General features: G+C 44.6%; 1 protein-coding gene across 2 annotated transcripts in view; it reads left to right on the forward strand.

The window, feature by feature from the left end:
* Positions 1-21717, forward strand: part of LPCAT2 (lysophosphatidylcholine acyltransferase 2) — a 1632697-nt gene that overhangs the window by 549994 nt on the left and 1060986 nt on the right. The gene's annotated exons all lie outside the window — the stretch shown is intronic.

Genomic DNA, 21717 nt, shown 5'->3' on the forward strand with positions numbered 1-21717 from the left:
CAGTGCTGCAGTGCCACCATGTTTACATTAAAAGGCCTACAGGGACAGGCTATAGACACCAGAACCACTACATTAAGCTGAAGTGTTCTGGGGACTATAGTGTTTCTTTAATGTGAGGTAAATTAGAGATTAGTTCCACGAATAATATACTAGATTGCCTACTTACAACCAGATGAGGATGATGATGGGCTCTAGCTGCAGTCTGGCTCCACTGGTCTGGTGTAGAACAGACTCTCTGGAGGCTGTTTGTAACTGTGGTCACATAAATCAATGTTCTGGGAGAATGGGAAGCAGCTCCATTTTTGGGGGGGGCATTTACACAGCTCAAGGTCTGGGTCCCAGGGTCCACCTTCATGTTCCACCAATGAGTTTGTTCACAAGGGGTGGAATGTGTAGGGGATGTCCTGATATGTGTGTAAGGAATGCATTGTGTGAATCTGTGTTTGTATGTGTAAGGGCTGCAAGGTATGTTTCTGTGTATGTACGGGATGCAGTGTGTGCATCTGTAAGGGGTGCATTGAGTGTGTGTAAGGAATGCATTGTGTGTTTATGTGTGTGCAAGGGATGCATTGTGTGTAAGGGTTGCATTGCTTGTGTGTGTGTGTGTGTTTGTGTAATGCATGGTGTGTTTTTCTGTGTGTAAGGGGTGCATTGTGTGTGTGATGGGTGTCAATCTCTCCCCCTCCCTTGTCACTCTCTTCTCCCCCCCTGTCAATGTATCCCCCCTTCCCTTTCAATTTATCCCCCCTTTCAATTTATCCCCCCCCTTTCAATTTATCCCCCTCCCTTTTAATTTATCTCCCCCCCACTTTCAATTTATCTCCCCCCTTTCAATTTATCTCCCCCCTCCCTTTCAATTTATCTCCCCCCTCCCTTTCAATTTATCTCCCCACTCCCTTTCAATTTATCTCCCCCCCTTTCAATTTATCCCCCCCCTTTCAATTTATCTCCCCCCTCCCTTTCAATTTATCTCCCCCTTTTCAATTTATCTCCCCCCTTTTTATTTATCTCCCCCCCCCCACCTGTGTTGTAGCATGGCCGAGCTCTGTATGATCCGCGGGTACAGGGAACTTTTGTTTCCTGTACCCGGCCGGACTAAAACTCAGTGTGCGCTTCCTGTTAGTCCGGCCGGGTACAGGAGACAGATGCTCCCTGTACCGGCGGACCATACAGGGCTCGGCCATGCTACAGTGAGGGAGTGACAGGAGGGAGCGCTGAGCGCTTCCCTCCTGTTAGTCCCTCTCCTCATGCTGTGCCCGGGCGGTGCGCCCCGGGCAAAGCTGCAGCTGCCTGAGGCTCTCTGCAGAGCGCTTGGGCGGCTGCAGCATGAGGGGGGCCGGCACTCCTGGGGGCGCCCCTTCCCAAATGGCGCCCTAGGCGGCTGCCTAGTCCGCCTTACAGGTAGCGCCGGCCCTGCAGGTGGATGTGCTGAACAGGCAGAAATTTGGCAATATAGTGACTCTGACGCTGAAAGAATTAGATGGGAAACTACCACATCTGATCTGCCTAATACTACCTCATTACGTGATATTTATTTTGAACTATTGAAGTTAAAAAAGAGAGAAACTGATTTAGACCTTCACGGTTTATTTTTGTCTGATTATCATCGGAAACAGATGATACAGATCATACAGATCCCAAGAGGATTTAGGGTGAGCAATGTGCCCACCATAGGGAGACTTAAACCAGGGGTATGTAGAAAGTGGATTTCAGTCCTGAATAAGTGCTCATTAGATCTGATGCTAATTATCATAGAGGACGTCAAGGAGCATCTAATACAAATAAGGAGAAGGATAACGGAATTAGAGACAAGGCAGACAGTATTGTTGGCAACTCCAGAGGCTACACCAACGCTGTTAAAATTGGAAAATAACGTGAAAATTTACAAGACCGATTTCATCAGATTTAAAAGAGATAAGCAAGAAAAAGTGGCAGCTGATTACAAGGAGCATAGAGTCTACAAGTGGTTTAGCGGCACCAGTGACCTTCCTAGGTTTGCAAGAAAGAGAGACCTATTCGCAAACCTAGGCAATACACAACTGACAAGACATCAGGAGAGTCTAGCTCTGAATCTGAACAAAACAGAGATACTTACGCCAGAGGGACTGCGTCAAGGAATCCCCAGGTGCAACCTTTTTTAGAGGGCACGAGTTCAGAGCATTTGGGCATACAAACCAGGTACCAGAGCAGAATCACCATCTGAGAAGAAGGGCAATTACCAGATGTGGACAGAAGGGATAAATATTCTGGGGCAAGAGGAAAGCCACCACGGCAGAAAAGATAATACCAATCTTTAATTTATCCTCCCGAGTGTTGACAGTGGCTGAAACAACATTACTCAGTAAGGGACTATCGTTTGAACCCACGGCTAGACCAAGTCCACTTGACTGGGAGGTCGAATTATATAAATTCCTAGAGAAACATACCACGTGATTTAAGAAAAAGAGTACCTTTGATACTATGCCGAACCAGGCTACCATTAACACTTTTCTGAGATCAGTACAAAAGGAAACCACTGATCATATGAAGACCACTCATCCTTACCATTCCAACTGTTCAAAACTGGAACGAGAAAATATCAAGTCTCTGGCTATGGACAAGAACATCGTTATCAGATCTGCGAATAAAGGTGGGGGTATTGTCATCCAAGATTACACCAAATACAGGCTGGAAGTAATACAACAATTGTAGCGGAACCCTATTGTGGCTGTCCTCCCTGTATTATGGATTGCCCTCATCTACCCTGTTAGTCTGGGGGGCAAAGGGGAGAAGTGTGGCGAAACCGACCTCGCCACGTGTCCTTGGAGGGGGCTGCTTGCCCGCCTCTTGCCTTTGGACTATGGCCCTGCAGGTTAAACTGTTTATTTTCCCTGCAGAAAGGCTTATTCGTGTGATCTGAGTGCCATTCATCTAATAATGTGCAGTCAGATCAAAGCTATCTGGGGATATGTAGAAATGTGTGTTTTATGTACTAAATGTATCAGTATGTAATTTTATGTCTTTTACTGTCTTTTTGTCTGCCATGTGGGTAATGGAGTTTGGCTCTGTCTTTGGAGATAATTAGATTCCTTCTCCAATTATCTCCAGGGCAGAAGGGAGGAAGCCAGGATGCATTGTGGGGATGGTTTTACTTTTACTGTTTGAGCCAGATTAAAATACAATCAGCCAGGGGGAACAAAATATACTTTTACTAACTTTTGAACCCCTGGTCTGATTCATGCCATTTTTTTATATGTTATTCCCCTGAATAGATTGATTGTGAATATGTATTTTTATGCGAATTTGATGAATATTATAGAAGTTATGAATATGGTGTAAAAGTTATGTTTGAAACTGTACAATAATGGGATTATGTGTCACACTAAGGGGAGGGGATGTGTGGGTTGTACCCAAGATACCATTGGTTGTTTTATGCCTCCCCCTGGGTGTGGCTTGTCTGTGTACAGTTGTAATAAAAGGCAGGCTGGATGTATCAGCCAGCAGTTCTGTTCCTGAAACTGTGTGTCGTCCAGTTATTGGGATTGCTGTGGGGATATCGCTGTGTTACTTTGCCTGCTGGAAACTCTGCCTATGGATCTACTATTGCCTTGTTCCTGAGCCTTCCTGGGATCGTCAGTGGAGAATAGCTGTGGGATATCAGCTCTCCGCTACAACAATTATCCGACTCTGACACTTATTTGAAGTTGAATGGGGATCCTACAGTAAAAGTGAAACATCTGATTGATGCTATTTGCAGAGGGGTCTGGAACAGGAGCTCCTTGATCAAGATCTCTGGGAATTTCTATAACAACCTAACCCTAGGACACCAGTGATCTACACACTCCCCAAGGTTCACAAAAGCCTTCAGGATCCCCCAGGGAGATCAATTGTGTCGGCTCTTGGGGGTATCTTGGAACCTATGGCTAAATGACTTAATTTCCTTGTAACGGCTACCCAGGTAGTGAAAGGGTATCAGCCATTGGAGACATCCTTTTTCCCGTCAAGTTGCTGTATAGTAATGAAGTTGGTTATTCCCATCCACAAGATCCAAGAGGAGAGTCAGGTTTAGCTGTTAAAAAGCAAGGTAATAATGCAATAAAAATCCCCTTGCAAGAACGAGACGAGGCTACGTTTTGAAGGGTCAAGAAGAACTAAATTTTAATGACAAGGATTCTCTTTTATGCGATTCTGCCCATGAAAGGGAGACACCTACATAATTAGGACAGTAACCAATTACAAACATGTTACATCCCACACATTTCCTTCCCTCAGATAAACAGTCAACATAATTATCACACACACATTTTTACCCGAGTTTTGGATGTACCCCAAATACTTGGGATACATCCATAAATCCAGTATCTCCAGATAGCCCAAAATGGGGGAACAACATATTTAAAAATCATCCCATTCGGTTAAGGGGTTCAGGAGTTATGGAACTTTAAAGTTTTGACCGACCGCACAGGCACACTAGCCGAAAATAGTTCCATAAGTTTTGGCCTTGCAGTCGGCCCTCATTCGTGTGGTGAAAAGGCACGAAAATCCTGCTATCCGTGAGTTTCCTGATGGTCGCTAAAATCCCTGTATGTGGTATAGTCTCTCTACCGAACGGCAGCATGGTCGGTGGTTCCAGCACGAATTTACGGTGTTATGGAGGTCTCAGTGGTGTTCGCCTACTCGAGTGTCCAATTTTGGTTCCAGACACTCGATGGCAAATCACCGCTGTTCGTGAACTAAGATGGGCGCGAACATGTGTAAAAGTCCTGAAATGGCGGCCACCTAGTAACTGGAACAAAGAGTTTGTGCGTTTCATACGGATGGTAAGTGCCGACCTGGGAGGTAAAATACCACATAATTGAATAGCAGGGTGGTCCGGTGTTCGGTAGTTTGTGTTCATTCTTATACATGCTGAATCTCTACCGTACGGGTTGCATAAAATAGACAAATGTAGTTAAATGTCCCGAACTATGTTAAAAGTAATCCACATGAACCAGGTAAGCACATTCCATTGTGGTTATAGTCTCTGTTAATGTGCATGTACCTGGTTAGTTGTTAAAGGGCCGGTTTAGCAATAAATGTTCCCAGGCAAAGGTAAGGTTCCTGTTTAACCCCTTAAGGACCAAACTTCTGGAATAAAATGGAATAATGACGTGTCACACACGTCATGTGTCCTTAAGGGGTTAAGGAAACTATTGAAAATCTCCATACATACATCAAAGATACCCCAAGCTTCATCAGATTGATCTCTACACTAACCTTGCAGATCGTGCCGACATCACTGGTCACATGTGATGTCAAAAGCCTGTACACGATTATACCCCATCCAGGGGGGATACAGGCCATGAGACAGATTCTACTAAATTTAGAGAAGTACAAGGGACCCTCAATCGATTATGTGATGGACGTTCTTGAGTTGGTCCTGAAACAGAACTACTTTAGTTTTGAATGTGATTTGTATAGACAAACAGCAGGCACACCGATGGGGGCAGCCATGGCCCCGATGTATGCCAATGGATACATGTTTGAATTTGAATCCCTATACATATTGGAACCATTTAAGGATATCATCCTAGTATACGGTCGTTACATCGATGATATCTTCATGATTATCAAGGGTGATACCAATGCTGTGGACCATGGTTTTAATTCATGCACACCAAATGTGGATTTAACTATGACAGTGGATCCACTTACAGTTGACTTTTTAGATGTACGAGTCATGAGGGAAGGCAACAAGTTGGCCTACACATTTTTTTCGAAACCTATCGACCGCAATACTCTTTTACAGGCGAATTGCTTTCATCCCAACGCCCTTAAAAAATCTTTACCATATTCTCAATTTCTCAGGGTCTTGAGGAATAACTCTGATCAAAACAATGTTGAGGATCAATTAAGTCACATGTGGATTTCAACAGCGCGGCTACAGCAACCATGTATTACAGAAAGCCCTTGACAAGTGCATTTCAACACAAGCTACATCAAGGGATTCATCCACAGGGAGATTGATATTCCCAACGACATACACTACAGCGTCTTCACAGTTTAAGCAAGTTGTCGATAAGAACTGGAGAATCATGAAGAACGACATTTCTTTGCGCGAACCATTTCGACAACCACCATTGATGTGTTACAGGAGGAATAAAAGTTTTAAGGACTTATTAGTCAAGTACTATACTCTGTTGCACACGCGATCAGGTACCTACCAATTTGGGTTGTTATAGGTGTTTGGGGTGTGTTTCCTGTGGGCACATGTTGCTGGGGAAATTCTTTACCCACCTTCATACAGGGAAGAAATATACCATCGACTTAATTGCACTACTGATTTTGTAGTGTACAAATTAACATGTCCTTGTGGGCTAACATACATTGGCAAGACTGATTTACCTTTACGTGAACGTATCCGTATCAGACCTCCCAGTGGCCAAACATTTTTTGGAAAAAGGTCATACGTTACCGACTCTAAAACTCATTGTGGCGGAACCAACCTTGCCACTGTGAACTGGAGAGGCCTGGTTGCTAGCCTCCTGCCCTGCGACTATGGCCCTGGGGTGTATTAACCCTTCAAGAAGTATATTTGGGCCCAATGGATGTTTGTATGCTGTTCCTGGCCCTTTAAATACTTGGGAGCAGTGTTCCAACTTTTGAACTGGCACCTTGAATGCAGTCGAAGTGCCGAAGCCGTCGAAGTGCCGAAGTCGTCGAAGTGGCCGCCAGTACAGTCGAACACGTGGTGGCGGACATTTTAATCCAGTCGAACGCGGTGAGCTGTACCTTCCCCTACCCTTCGACACTGCGGCTGGAGACTAAGAGACTAAGTCCCGTTCGAAGATTCGAACACACGTTCGAACAGGACTTTGTCATTTCTGGGTGTAAAATAGACCTCTGGTAGACAATAGAACACCACGGAAACAACCCCGGTTTCACTTCGACACTTCGACAAAATGGGACTTTGTAACTTTTCAGAGCAGAAATAGACCGACCGCACCGCCTGAATCTGTGGAACTGTTTGGGCATGAAAATGTGCCTGCGGTCGGTCACAAAGGACTTCCGACTAACTTTTGAACTAATGGAAGGATTTGCATGATTTTTGAGTATGTTCATATTTCAAGTGTGCTGATTATTAATATTGGATGTATAGTTTTAAAGTTATAAAAATGTATAAAAATGTATGATTTTTAAGCTTAGAGATAATTGAGTAGATACAGTAAGAAACTCAATTATCTCCCAAGCAGAGGGGAGGGAATATGTGGGATGTAACCGTTATCTTATTGGGTAATGCCTAATTGCCGGTGGGCGTCTCTCTTGCAGGGGAGCACTGCATAAAAGCAGAGTACCTGCCATTAAACATCAGAGTTCTTCTTCACCCTCAATCTAGAGTCCTGACTCTTATTGGGGGAATTGCTATACAGCTATTCACACTAGCTCTGGTCAAAGCTCCTTCACTTGGAAAACAACTGGATGCTGAGAATCCTCCTCACTGATCGGCAAAAGGACACCCTCCAGCGGTTGAAACCCCTCTGCTACACAGGGTAACCGCTACACTCATGGCCGTCGACCATATACAATTACCACGGAGGGGAGGTGACCGTAAAAAGATGCTACTACAACGTGAACTCCATTGGATTAGAACTTTGAGAACAGTATATCTCTGTATTTCTATAGGTCTCCTGTACATCAGTGTTTGTGTGAGGGGTAATGTGATGACCACTCTGGGAGATCATATCAAGCATTTTGATCGCATGCAATTTGGTCGCATGCATTTTGGTCGTGACAAATTGGTCGAATTACACTGTTTGTGCATTTTGATCGCATGCAATTTGGTCGCCATTCATTTTGGCCGCATTTTGATATAAGGTGTCATTTGGGTAATATAAGGTGTCAATATCTTAGGGTAAGCGTTAGGGTAAGGGTTAGGGTTAGGGTTAGGGTTAGGGATAGGGTTAGGGTTAGGGTTAGGGTTAGATCAAAATATCTCCCCTGCCGGCTCAAGCACAACAGATTAGCCTGGAGAGAGGCTCTGAAGTGCTCCGTTCCATTTTGGATACGGAGCACAGCGCCTCCAGGCTGCACGCAGGGCAGCCCTCTCGCGATCTCCGATATTTTCAGAGCGTTGCCGTGGCAACGCTCTGAAAATATCGGAGATCGCGAGAGGAAGGCATGGTCTGTACCCTGCGGAGGTACAGACCACATCACTAGCCCACTGGATCACCAGGGATGATCAGCAGCTTGCTCCCTCTTCCCCCCTGCAAAGTAAGGTAATAAGGGGAAAGGGGAGTAAATGTGTAGTTTTTTTTTAATTTAAATTCTGAAACAATCAAAATTAATTATAGGGTCAAAACTACTTCCCTAACTATATTCAACCTTAAAATGTGTTCAAAACCAATAAAAAAAATATTTTTTTTATGGTAAAAATGGCGACAAAAATGCATGCAATCACAATGCCATGCGACCAAAATGCATGGCGACCAGATTGCCTCGACCAAAATGCATGCGACCAAAATGCATGCAACCAAAATGCCCTAAACCCTGGGAGATAGGCATGCATTCCTATATTTATTCAACACTATTGATTACACTTTATCCATTCTTTATTCACTGATATCTCATGTATGGTCACTTATGTGGTGCTGGTATTGGGTGCCCACCCCAGTGGATAGGCAACCCTTTCATCTACCCACAGTTACAATGGCATTTGTTGTCAGTATTTACCGTAATATGGTACTTTCATCCCTTGGCTTTACTAATTGATTGTATGCATTTTGTTCCAATCTCATGATATTTTTAAGGGATTCATATTTATTTGTAACCAGTGCCCTCTGGTGGCTAATATGCTTAAGCCTGCTCTGTTATTATTTGTCCAAGATGCCCTTTAGTGGGGGTTCTGAGAATTCAGTGTTACTTTCCATGCTGGTGGAACACTTCTCAAGAATTCAATACGGTATGCATGCGGACATCCAGGTACCATTATGGGATTAATTAGTGGTGCTTAAGGTGTATCCTTTCACTGTGACACTTATTCTTCAAGGTTTAGCCTTTTATAGATCCGGATGCACGATATCAGGACAATCACAGGAGGTCCTTTACGGCTGCACAATATGCCGAAATATCATTAAGCATGACATTTTAGAGTGTACATATGTTAATTTTCATTGCTCTAGCACCCGAACTGTTAGTTGGATTACGGTATGAATCACTCCCACTGAGCTATACCGTATGGACGGTCCTCGGTGGTTGGATTACAGTGATAGGCATTCTGTTGTCAGTTTAGGGATAGCCCTCTGTTTATGCTAGGTGTAATACACCTATGGGAGTTGTTAGTAATTTTTTCGTGGACATTTTCCAGTCTTTTGCTCAATTTTCTGCTGTAAGGACATCAGATTGTCATTTCTGCTTACATGTTTTGAATCTAATATGCTTATATGTGATATCCACCTGCCGTGATGCAGTTTGTAATACTGCTTTTATTTTCCACGTTGGGTGTTATTTACATTTTTATGATTTCTGTATACCGGTATCCATGGTGATGACCCCTGGCTACGTCATTAAGCGTGACGCCGCGTGGCTGCAGATGTATGTCGGGTAGCCCGCGGCAGTCCCGGTCAGGGGGTCCATGGAGTCAGATGTATCACAGGTGGGGGTGAGTAAATAAGATTTTTATGATTTATATGTGGGGTTGTTTGTATGCACAATGTGTGTGTATATGTGTGTGTATATGGGAGAGAGATATATATGAAACCAGAGGGTTGCACTCACCTGAACATGAAGCATAAATAGGGTGCTGCTGGCAGACAGTTTTTACAATACAAAAGAGCTAGCATACTCACTTATCCACTAAACATCCCATTATGTTTGCCTAGATTAGGTGTTTCTAAAAAAAAAAACTAACAAGTTGCTGATTAGTGGATAAGTGAGTGCGCTGGATCTTGTGTATTGTATAAAGTGGCGCCCAGCAGCACCCCATTTATGCATGGTCAGGTGAGTGCAGCCCCCTGGTTTCATATAAATATTCCTTACTGTCATTAGTGGGCAGGGATCAGCTGATTCCAGAACGTGCATGCGTGCCAATTACGTGGCACGTCTGTGTGACCCCCTACTCTGTGGGAGGCAAGGCTAAATATATCACAATAATCGCAGTGGCTGGCATCCATAGGAACGCCATGCTCGCTGGTGAAGGACGCTCTGGCAGATCTGGCTGTGATCTGCCGGGTCTTAGGTCAGTGCCTGTCAGCTCCTGTGTGACTGCACCGATCAGGTGCGTTCACGTGCAGCCACAAGTTGGGAGCTGTGACATTATCTAAATTCCAAACCACCGTATCTACTAATCACTAAAGAAACAATTTGCATAATGATTGAGCATGTACATTGTATACATTTAATAAATGTATATATAAATATATATATTACTGCTCCTCTTTTTCTTATCTTTTATAAGTAGACAATAATTGCATATATATAGTGATTTCGCGAACATAAAATTTTCCATTCACGAATGGCGAACGCGAACTTCTGCAAATGTTTGCGAACCGCCATAGACTTCAATAGGCAGGCAAATTTTAAAACCCACAGGGACTCTTTCTGGCCACAATAGTGATGGAAAAGTTGTTTCAAGGGGACTAACACCTGGACTGTGGCATGCCGGAGGGGGATCCATGGCAAAACTCCTGTGGAAAATTACATAGTTGATGCAGAGTCTGGTTTTAATCCATAAAGGGCATACATCACCTAACATTCCTAAATTGTTTGGAATAACGTGCTTTAAAACATCAAGTATGATGTTGTATCGATCAGGTAATGTAAGGGTTACGCACGCTTCACAGTGACAGACAAAACTCCCCGTTTAACGCACCGCAAACAACCGCAAACAGTCCATTTGCACAACCGCAAACTCCCCATTTGCACAAGGTTGGATACCAAGCTAGCCATGTCCCGTTCCTTGTCCTCACTGATGTCATTGAAGGTCTCTTCCTCCACCCAGCCACGTACAACACCAAGGGTCCCCGAAAGGTGACAACAAGCCCCCTGTATTTTTTTTTTAATGTACACTACTGTTACACCAGATATGAGTTGCACTGGTGTGACACTGTGCCCTGGCAGGCCCTGAAACGCACACATGTGAAGGAAACTGACTGCTATTATTACACAGTCAAATTTCTAGTTTTTTTTTTTTTTAATGTACACTACTGTTACACCAGATATGAGTTGCACTGGTGTGACACTGTGCCCTGGCAGGCCCTGAAACGCACACGTGTGAAGGAAACTAACTGCTATTATTTCACAGTCAAATTTCTAGTTTTTTTTTTTTAATGTACACTACTGTTACACCAGATATGAGTTGCACTGGTGTGACACTGTGCCCTGGCAGGCCCTGAAACGGACACGTGTGAAGGAAACTGACTGCTATTATATTACAGTCAAAAAAGTTTTTTGTTTTTTTTAAATGCAAGCTATTGTGACACCAGATATGAGTGGTGGCACTGGGCAAGTGGGCACAGTATACGCTGTGAGCCTGACACACACGCTGGCAGGCAGGCAACTGCAATTAGATTACACAGGAAAAAAAAAAAGCAGACTGATGTTCTAGCCCTAAAAAGGGCTTTTTGAGGGTGCTGTCCTTACAGCAGAGATCAGATGAGTCCTTCAGGACTGTAGTGGACACTGAAAACACTAGCCTAGCTATCGATTTCCCTATTAAATCAGCAGCAGCTACACTGTCCCTCCTCTCACTAAGAATGCAGCTTCCGGGGGGGCAGGGCCTAGCTGTCATGGAGGAAAGACGCACTTCGTGTGAGCTCCCTCAATATCTCACTGTAAGCAGCTATCAACAAGCGAATTTCACTCCTACCTGACCGAAACGACATGCTTAATAGCGGTCAGCAACTCGACAGAGTCTTACTTACCTCCGCGTGGCAAGTGTGGCCTGGTGCTCACCGGGCGGGAGAGGTGGACGATCTCCCGATCCTGGGATGCCCAGGAGCAGCTACTTCCCGGCAGGAGCTCCATTACCCCCCCCCCCTCGGACCGGTGGGGGTTATCCCGGTCCACCCCTGAGAGGCTGTCTGGGGCTAATGGACGCAGAGAGCACAGCCCCCCAGGCTGACATACTCATCTGCGACTCTCCCAATATGGCGGCAGCCGCGTGTCCTCCTGGTACCAGCAAAGCATGGCAGGATATTGAGTCTAAGCTGGACAGACTCTTTAATCAATTTTGGAAGCAAATAACAAGCAGGAAGCCCCAACAAGCTCCACCACAGCCCCAACAAGCTCCACCACAGCTAAGCGAAGCAGTCCCCATTAAAATCCACCAATGCAAAAGGCGTTGAAGACCGAGACCAGAGGCACAAACAGAAATGCAGAGCCTGCCCCACGTCAAGCACTCGCCTCCACCTTAAGCCACCACAATCACGCACCGGACGTGAAGCACCACCGGGACAGATCCGACCCCCCAACAAAACAAGCTTCCACCACCTCAAGCCGCGAACCCGGCACTCAGCCAGAGACTTGCCTTTGTTGTTCCAGGTATCAGGGACTCCCAGGGTCTGCACCTGGCACCCATAAGGGATCGGATGAGCACAAGCAGTAAACAGCAGCCTGCCAAGCATGTCCCACTATAGCCGATCCTCCACACCATGCCTTTGATCACATGAACTGCTCTCTGCACATTAACTAATCGTAAAGTAGCAAGCGTTTAAACATGTCATTATTTCACCTCCTAAAGAGTTTATTGTTGTAGTTCCTTGCATGCCTTTACCTTAACTGTTCATGTATTATGTTATTCACTAGTCTCATCTCATGGGGCGACTCACACTTGATTTATAACTAGTGGTTATAAGTCAGAAGAGGAGATCAAGCCGCATGCGGCTCGCGTGGAGGCAGGAGTGATCCAGCCACGCGCGGCTCAAGCTTAGGAGCCAGGTCGGTCCCAGGATAAGGTAAATACAGCCACAACCACTTATCCCAATCACACACCTTTCCTAACGTCCTATCCTATTAAAAGCATATTACCGCATATTTAATAAAACAGATAGACCCCCTACTTCATCCAGGTTACCGATCGATGGTTCGATATTCTGAGCCCTCTCTAATTTACTGTACACGACTATTCGATATTCCTACAAATTTTATATAGCATTTTATGTTTGTTTGAGACCACCTTAAAAATATTGGATATCGCTAAAAATCATGATCACTATAGACTTTCTCTACAAACCTCTAAAACGAACGAAACTACTCATCCATCTGCTATACCACTTTATCCCACCTAGAACTAGTGCCCAGTTAAAATACTTGACTCTTACTTAACCACACTCAGTCATGCCATACACATTTCAATACTACTCTCACTGAATCCCTCTGACTACGGCTAAATTCATCTTCTACATCAGAACACTACTCCTAAGATTGGGTTGAATCCATGACTCGGGTCATTCATTTAGAATAGGGGCAGCTACGGTCTCCTTCAACACTGACACTCCAGTGCATATTATTAAAAGATTGGGCAGATGGAAATCCTCAGTCTACAACCAATATATTCCTCATCCCGAGAAAGAAATGAGGAAAGCTTTTAAAAGTTTGGCTTTGTAAATTTGATGCAATAAGTGTGTTTTTCTTTAATACCTTTTCACCCTCTTTGCATGAACCCGATTTACATATATTACTAATATGTTTCTGAACATATATATTATATTATTCACTCACTCACTCTCTGGGCCGGCCTAAGACATCATGCTGCCTAGCTCCATCGATAAATGACTATGGGAGGATAATGTATAATAAACACAGGTTACTGGCTATGGGAGAATAATGTATAATAAACACAGGTTACTGGCTATGGGGAGGATAATGTATAATAAACACAGGTTACTGGCTATGGGGGGGATAATGTATTATAAACACAGGTTACTGGCTATGGGCAGGATAATGTATAATAAACACAGGTTACTGGCTATGGGAGGGATAATGTATAATAAACACAGGTTACTGGCTATGGGAGGATAATGTATAATAAACACAGGTTACTGGCTATGCGGAGGGTAATGTATAATAAACACAGGTTACTGGCTATGGGGAATAATGTATAATAAACACAGGTTACTTGTTGTGGGGGGATAATGTATAATAAACACAGGTTACTGGCTATGGGAGGATAATGTATAATAAACACAGGCAGGGCCGGCCTTAGGCATTTAGACACCCTGTGCGAAAAATATTCACAGCGCCCCCCCCCCCCCCGGTCATCCATGTATGCTGTAATGTTTGTGTTGTCTGTGTATGTGATAGTAGGTGTGGTATGTATGCTATGTGTGATATTTGTAATGGGTGTATTAACAGTGTGTGATATGCGTGTATTGGTTGTATGTGACACACACACACACACACACACACACAGAGTCAGACGGCCATACACACACACAGGAAGACATCCACACACACAGGCAGACAGTCATACACACACACACAGTCACACACACACACACAGACATACACAAAGACACACACAGGCAGACAGTCAAACACACAGACACACAGAGGCAGACAGTCATACACACACACACACAGACAGTAATACACACATGCATACAGTCATACACACAGACACACAGAGGCAGACAGTCATACACACACACACACAGACAGTAATACACACAGGCAGACAGTCATACACACAGACACACAGAGGCAGACAGTCATACACACACACACAGACAGTAATACACACAGGCAGACAGTCATACACACACACACACACATACACACAGACATACACAAAGACACACACAGGCAGACAGTCAAACACACAGAGGCAGACAGTCATACACACACACACACACACACAGACAGTAATACACACAGGCAGACAGTCATACACACAGACACACAGAGGCAGACAGTCATACACACACACACAGACAGTAATACACACAGGCAGACAGTCATACACACAGACACACAGAGGCAGACAGTCATACACACACACACAGACAGTAATACACACAGGCAGACAGTCATACACACACATAGACAGTAATACACACAGGCAGAGAGTCACACTCACCTGACAATCACTCATTGTGGAGGCAGTGCAGCTCCTGGTGACTGTTTGGTGGGGAAGCAGGGACTCCTTCCTGCTTCCCCTGCAGCAGTTTTCCGGCGCTTTTAGCTCCGCCCCCGCCGCACGGTAAGCCCCGCCCCCGCCGGAAATGTTACAAAAAAATAATTATTTTTTTTTTTTTTTTTAAATTCCGGCCGGCTGTGCGGCCGCACGGCGCCCCCTGCTCCATGGCGCCCTGTGCGGCTGCACAGCTCGCACACCCCTAAGGCCGGCCCTGAACACAGGTTACTGGCTATGGGAGAATAATGTATAATAAACACAGGTTACTGGCTATGGGGAGGATAATGTATAATAAACACAGGTTACTGGCTATGGGGGGGATAATGTATTATAAACACAGGTTACTGGCTATGGGCAGGATAATGTATAATAAACACAGGTTACTGGCTATGGGGAGGATAATGTATAATAAACACAGGTTACTGGCTATGGGGGGGATAATGTATTATAAACACAGGTTACTGGCTATGGGCAGGATAATGTATAATAAACACAGGTTACTGGCTATGGGAGGATAATGTATAATAAACACAGGTTACTGGCTATGGGGAGGGTAATGTATAATAAACACAGGTTACTGGCTATGGGGAGGGTAATGTATAATAAACACAGGTTACTTGTTGTGGGGGGATAATGTATAATAAACACAGGTTACTGGCTATGGGAGGGATAATGTATAATAAACACAGGTTACTGGCTATGGGATGGATAATGTATAATAAACACAGGTTACTGGCTATGGGGGGTAATGTATAATAAGCACAGGTTACTGGCTATGGGAGGATAATGTATAATAAGAAAAGGTTACTGGCTATGGGAGGATAATGTATAATAAACACAGGTTACTGGCTATGGGAGGGATAATGTATAATAAACACAGGCTACTGGCTATGGGAGGGATACTATATAATAAACACAGGTTACTGGCTATGGAGGGATAATGTATAATAAACACAGGTTACTGGCTATGGGAGGATAATGTATAATAAACACAGGTTACTGGCTATGGCGGGACAATGTATAATAAACACAGGTTACTGGCTATGGGGAGGGTAATGTATAATAAACACAGGTTACTGGCTATGGGGGATAATGTATAATAAACACAGGTTACTTGTTGTGGGGGGATAATGTATAATAAACACAGGTTACTGGCTATGGTGGGGATAATGAATAATAAACACAGGTTACTGGCTATGGGGGAGAAAATGTATAATAAGCACATGTTACCGGTTATGGGGGGGGAGGGGGTAATGTATAATAAACACAGGTTACTGGCTATGGGAGGATAATGTATAATAAACACAGGTTACTGGCTATGGGGGAGATAATGTATAATAAGGACAGGTTACTGGCTATGGGGAGGGTAATGTATAATAAACACAGATTACTGGCTTTGGGGGATAATGTATAATAAACACAGGTTACTTGTTGTGGGGGATAATGTATGATAAACACAGGTTACTGGTTGTGGGGGGATAATGTATAATAAACACAGGTTACTGGCTATGGGGGGGATAATGAATAATAAACACAGGTTACTGGCTATGGGGGAGATAATGTATAATAAGCACAGGTTACCGGTTATGGGGGGGATAATGTATAATAAACGCAGGTTACTGGTTATGGGGGGATAATGAATAATAAACACAGGTTACTGGCTATGGGGGAGATAATGTATAATAAGCACAGGTTACCGGTTATGGGGCGGATAATGTATAATAAACACAGGTTACTGGCTATGGGAGGATAATGTATAATAAACACAGGTTACTGGCTATGGGAGAATAATGTATAATAAACACAGGTTACTGGCTATGGGAGGGATAATGTATAATAAACACAGGCTACTGGCTATGGGAGGGATACTATATAATAAACACAGGTTACTGGCTATGGAGGGATAATGTATAATAAACACAGGTTACTGGCTATGGGAGGATAATGTATAATAAACACAGGTTACTGGCTATGGCGGGACAATGTATAATAAACACAGATTACTGGCTTTGGGGGATAATGTATAATAAACACAGGTTACTTGTTGTGGGGGATAATGTATGATAAACACAGGTTACTGGCTTTGGGGGATAATGTATAATAAACACAGGTTACTTGTTGTGGGGGATAATGTATGATAAACACAGGTTACTGGTTGTGGGGGGATAATGTATAATAAACACAGGTTACTGGCTATGGGGGGGATAATGAATAATAAACACAGGTTACTGGCTATGGGGGAGATAATGTATAATAAGCACAGGTTACCGGTTATGGGGGGGATAATGTATAATAAACGCAGGTTACTGGTTATGGGGGGATAATGAATAATAAACACAGGTTACTGGCTATGGGGGAGATAATGTATAATAAGCACAGGTTACCGGTTATGGGGCGGATAATGTATAATAAACACAGGTTACTGGCTATGGGAGGATAATGTATAATAAACACAGGTTACTGGCTATGGGAGAATAATGTATAATAAACACAGGTTACTGGCTATGGGAGGGATAATGTATAATAAACACAGGCTACTGGCTATGGGAGGGATACTATATAATAAACACAGGTTACTGGCTATGGAGGGATACTATATAATAAACACAGGTTACTGGCTATGGAGGGATAATGTATAATAAACACAGGTTACTGGCTATGGGAGGATAATGTATAATAAACACAGGTTACTGGCTATGGCGGGACAATGTATAATAAACACAGATTACTGGCTTTGGGGGATAATGTATAATAAACACAGGTTACTTGTTGTGGGGGATAATGTATGATAAACACAGGTTACTGGTTGTGGGGGGATAATGTATAATAAACACAGGTTACTGGCTATGGGGGGGATAATGAATAATAAACACAGGTTACTGGCTATGGGGGAGATAATGTATAATAAGCACAGGTTACCGGTTATGGGGGGGATAATGTATAATAAACGCAGGTTACTGGCTATGGGAGGATAATGTATAATAAACACAGGTTACTGGTTATGGGGGGATAATGAATAATAAACACAGGTTACTGGCTATGGGGGAGATAATGTATAATAAGCACAGGTTACCGGTTATGGGGCGGATAATGTATAATAAACACAGGTTACTGGCTATGGGAGGATAATGTATAATAAACACAGGTTACTGGCTATGGGAGAATAATGTATAATAAACACAGGTTACTGGCTATGGGAGGATAATGTATAATAAACACAGGTTACTGGCTATGGGGGGGATAATGTATAATAAACACAGGTTACTGGTTGTGGGGGATGATGTATAATAAACACAGGTTACTGGTTGTGGGGGTTAATGTATAATAAACACAGGTTACTGGCTATGGGAGGGATAATGTATAATAAACACAGGTTACTGGCTGTTGCAAACCTAGCCACTTTTGGACTGTAATATGGAAAGGTTGTCGAGAGGCAGTAGTATGTGCCATGTATATTTGCTGTGTGTATGTTATGTTATGGTAATTCGCATGCTGGCAGCCGTAAGCTACCAGCATACAAGTACTTCGTTCGGCGAACAGTGGCGATCTAAGCCGTTCGCCGAACGAATAAGGGCCCCCCTGGTAGATCACACACTTAGGGTCGTGTGGCACTTGTTAACCGATTGCAACAATGTTGCTGTAACGGAATGCAGTATAGTAGCATACGATATCCGTTGGTCTATCCAGGAAATCCACAGTCAGAATAGAAAGCAAGGCAATATCCCCAATCCTCCCAATAACCGGACGAAACACAGTTTGGGAGTCAACTAACTCGGTTTATTCACAAGCAGCATATTTATACAGTTCCCCATGCAAGGGGTTTCCATACAGTAATTCCAGGGGATTTCTCCCAACATGCACTGTGACTTTCCCAACAGGCATTGCTGCACGAGAAGGATACTCCCACTAAAATGGACGATTAAGTGGATTATCCCCTCGTGCAGCAAAACCGACAATTGACTTTAAAATATATAATTCACACAATATTCGGTACTTTGGAATAACTGAACGTTCGGTAGATAGCTGGGGTCGGAGCGCACACTTTGTGAGAATACCGCTCTGATCCCAGCTGAATTGACCGAACGCCGCACATAATACAGTTAAACATTAAAGTGGGTTTAAAAGTACCGAATAAGTACGGGACACATAATGTACCGAACGCGGAACTCCCGAACGCTCTGGAAGTCCAGCGGTGTTCGGATCATTGAGTAGCCGTTTTCAGTTCCAGGCTCTCGACGACCGAACACCGCTGCAGAGACAAAGGATCCAAGATGGCCGACCGCCGCATGGTCGGTAGTCGAACGACGGCCACCTAGGAGAGCCCTTAATTACCGATTGCAACAATGTTGCAATCGGTTAATTGGTGCCACACGACCTGTGAATGTGTGGTCTACCTGGGGAGTCCACATTCGTACGGCGAACGGCCAGGATAGCCGTGTTTCGTCGTATGAATGCTTTGTATGCTGGCAGCATACGGCTGCCAGCATGCGAACGGCCATAGGACAATACATATACATTTAACGTTACACAGTATATCTTCAGCCTACGGACAACCTGTACTGAATGTAGTTCAGAAGTGGCTAGGTTTGCCACAGTTGCAATTGGTAATTATAGGCTATCCTTGGTGGCCGTCGTTCGACTACCGACCATGCGGCGGTCGGCCATCTTGGATTCGTCTATTTCGCAGCGGTGTTTGGTCGTCGAGTGCCTGGAACTAAAAACGGCTACTCGATGATGCGAACACCGCTGCACTTCCAAGCCATTCGGGAGCCCGGTTTTCGGTAGAATCGTTCCCCTAGATGCGTTCGACAGATTGAGGGGAACTTCTATACAAAACTGTATTTGTGTGGCGTTCGGTCATTTCAGCAGGGATCTGAGCGGTATTCTCACAAAAGGGGCGCTCAGACCCCAGCTATCTACCGAACGTTAGGTCATCTCAAAGTACCGAATAATGTGTAAAATGTGTATTTTAAAGTAAATTGTCGGTTCTGCTGCACGAGGGGATAATCCACTTAATCGTCCATTTTAGTGGGAGTATCCCTCTCGTGCAGCAATGCCTGTTGGGAAAAGAACAATGCATGTTGGGAGAAATCCCCTGAATTATCTATACGGAAACCCCTTGCATGGGGAACTGCTTAAGTATGCCAGCTTGTGAATAAAGCAAGTTAGTTGACTCCCAAACTGTGTTTCGTCCGGTTATTGGGAGGATTTGGGGACTTGCCTTACTTTTCAGCGCTGACTGTGGATTTACTCGTGGAACCAGCGGAATTCGTGGTTTTTAATACCTGCCCTCCGCTACAATTGGTGGCAAGTGACGGGATCCGACCTTACAGCCGAAAGAGCGCAATTCGTGCAAATTGTAACTGCCGAATGAGAAAAAGGGAATGGCAAGCAGAATCCAACGAAAGAACCGACTACCGAAGTGAATGGAGACGGGTTATTCTAAATTAAAGAGACAGACGCTAAAGAAACTACTGGAAGCCAGGGGTAAAGTAGCCAGCAGCAAACCTAAGGCTGTACTAATTGCCGAGCTGATGGAGGGAGACCAAGCCCGCAGCGCTACACCCCCAGCAGTCATGGAAGAAACTCTCTACGAGAGAGAAATGAGGACCAGGCTGGAATTTTTACCACAGCCTATATCAGTGGACATGTTGAACTTAGTAATGGCGAATGTGCAGGAGTACGTGATGGCACACAGCCCGCAGTATGCAGCATCTCGAGCAGGGACCGCGACGGAGTCATCCCACAGCCAGGTAAAACCCAAAGTTCCTTATCAAGCATTTAAAGTATTCTGCGAGGAAAAGGAGGAAATCGATGGGTTTTTACAAGATTTTGAGAGGCTGTGCGATTTACATGACTTAGCACGGCCCACGTGGGTCACCCTGCTGGCAAGTAAATTAGCAGGGCGGGCAGCCGACGCATACCGCGCTGTACCCAGCGAGGACAGCAAGGACTATGAGAAAGTAAAACGAGCGATACTAGAAAGGTATGCCATCACCCCAGAGGCATACCGGCGGAAATTTAGAGACCTGAAGAAACCAGATAAAGACTCACATGCCGAGTGGGCACACAAGCTGGACCAAGCATCCAAAGGGTGGATACAAGCATGCCAAACAACTACCATGGAAGGATTGCGGCAGTTACTGCTGCTGGAGCAATTCTTTGACGGGCTAGCTCCAATGACCCAAGAATGGGTACGAGACAGGAAACCTCTCACCCTAACCGAGGTGGCACAATTGGCCGACCAGCATTTTGACGCAAGAAGGCATCAGCTAACCCTCTCCAAGAGTTACACGCGAACCACGGGGTCACCCAGCGTTCCCGTTACCCCGGGTCCCACTACAACCCCTTTTCGCACGACCCCAGGGAATATACCACCTGCTTCCCGGTACAATGGGCGTGCCAATATCCAGTGCCACTCTTGTAAACAGTGGGGACATATAGCCCGGGAATGCACCCAAAATCGGGGCAGACCCACCTGGAACCAAGCCCGACCAAATCCAGCACCAAGGGCTGCCGCCCACTATTATCAGCGGGAACCAGCGGCCCAAGAGATGTGGAGTGTTCAACCAGAGGAACTGTGGCGAAACCAACTTCGCCACTGTGAACTGGAGAAGCCTGGTTGCTAG

Source organism: Pelobates fuscus, chromosome 12 (genome assembly GCF_036172605.1).
Source record: "Pelobates fuscus isolate aPelFus1 chromosome 12, aPelFus1.pri, whole genome shotgun sequence".
Classification (NCBI taxonomy): domain Eukaryota; kingdom Metazoa; phylum Chordata; class Amphibia; order Anura; family Pelobatidae; genus Pelobates; species Pelobates fuscus.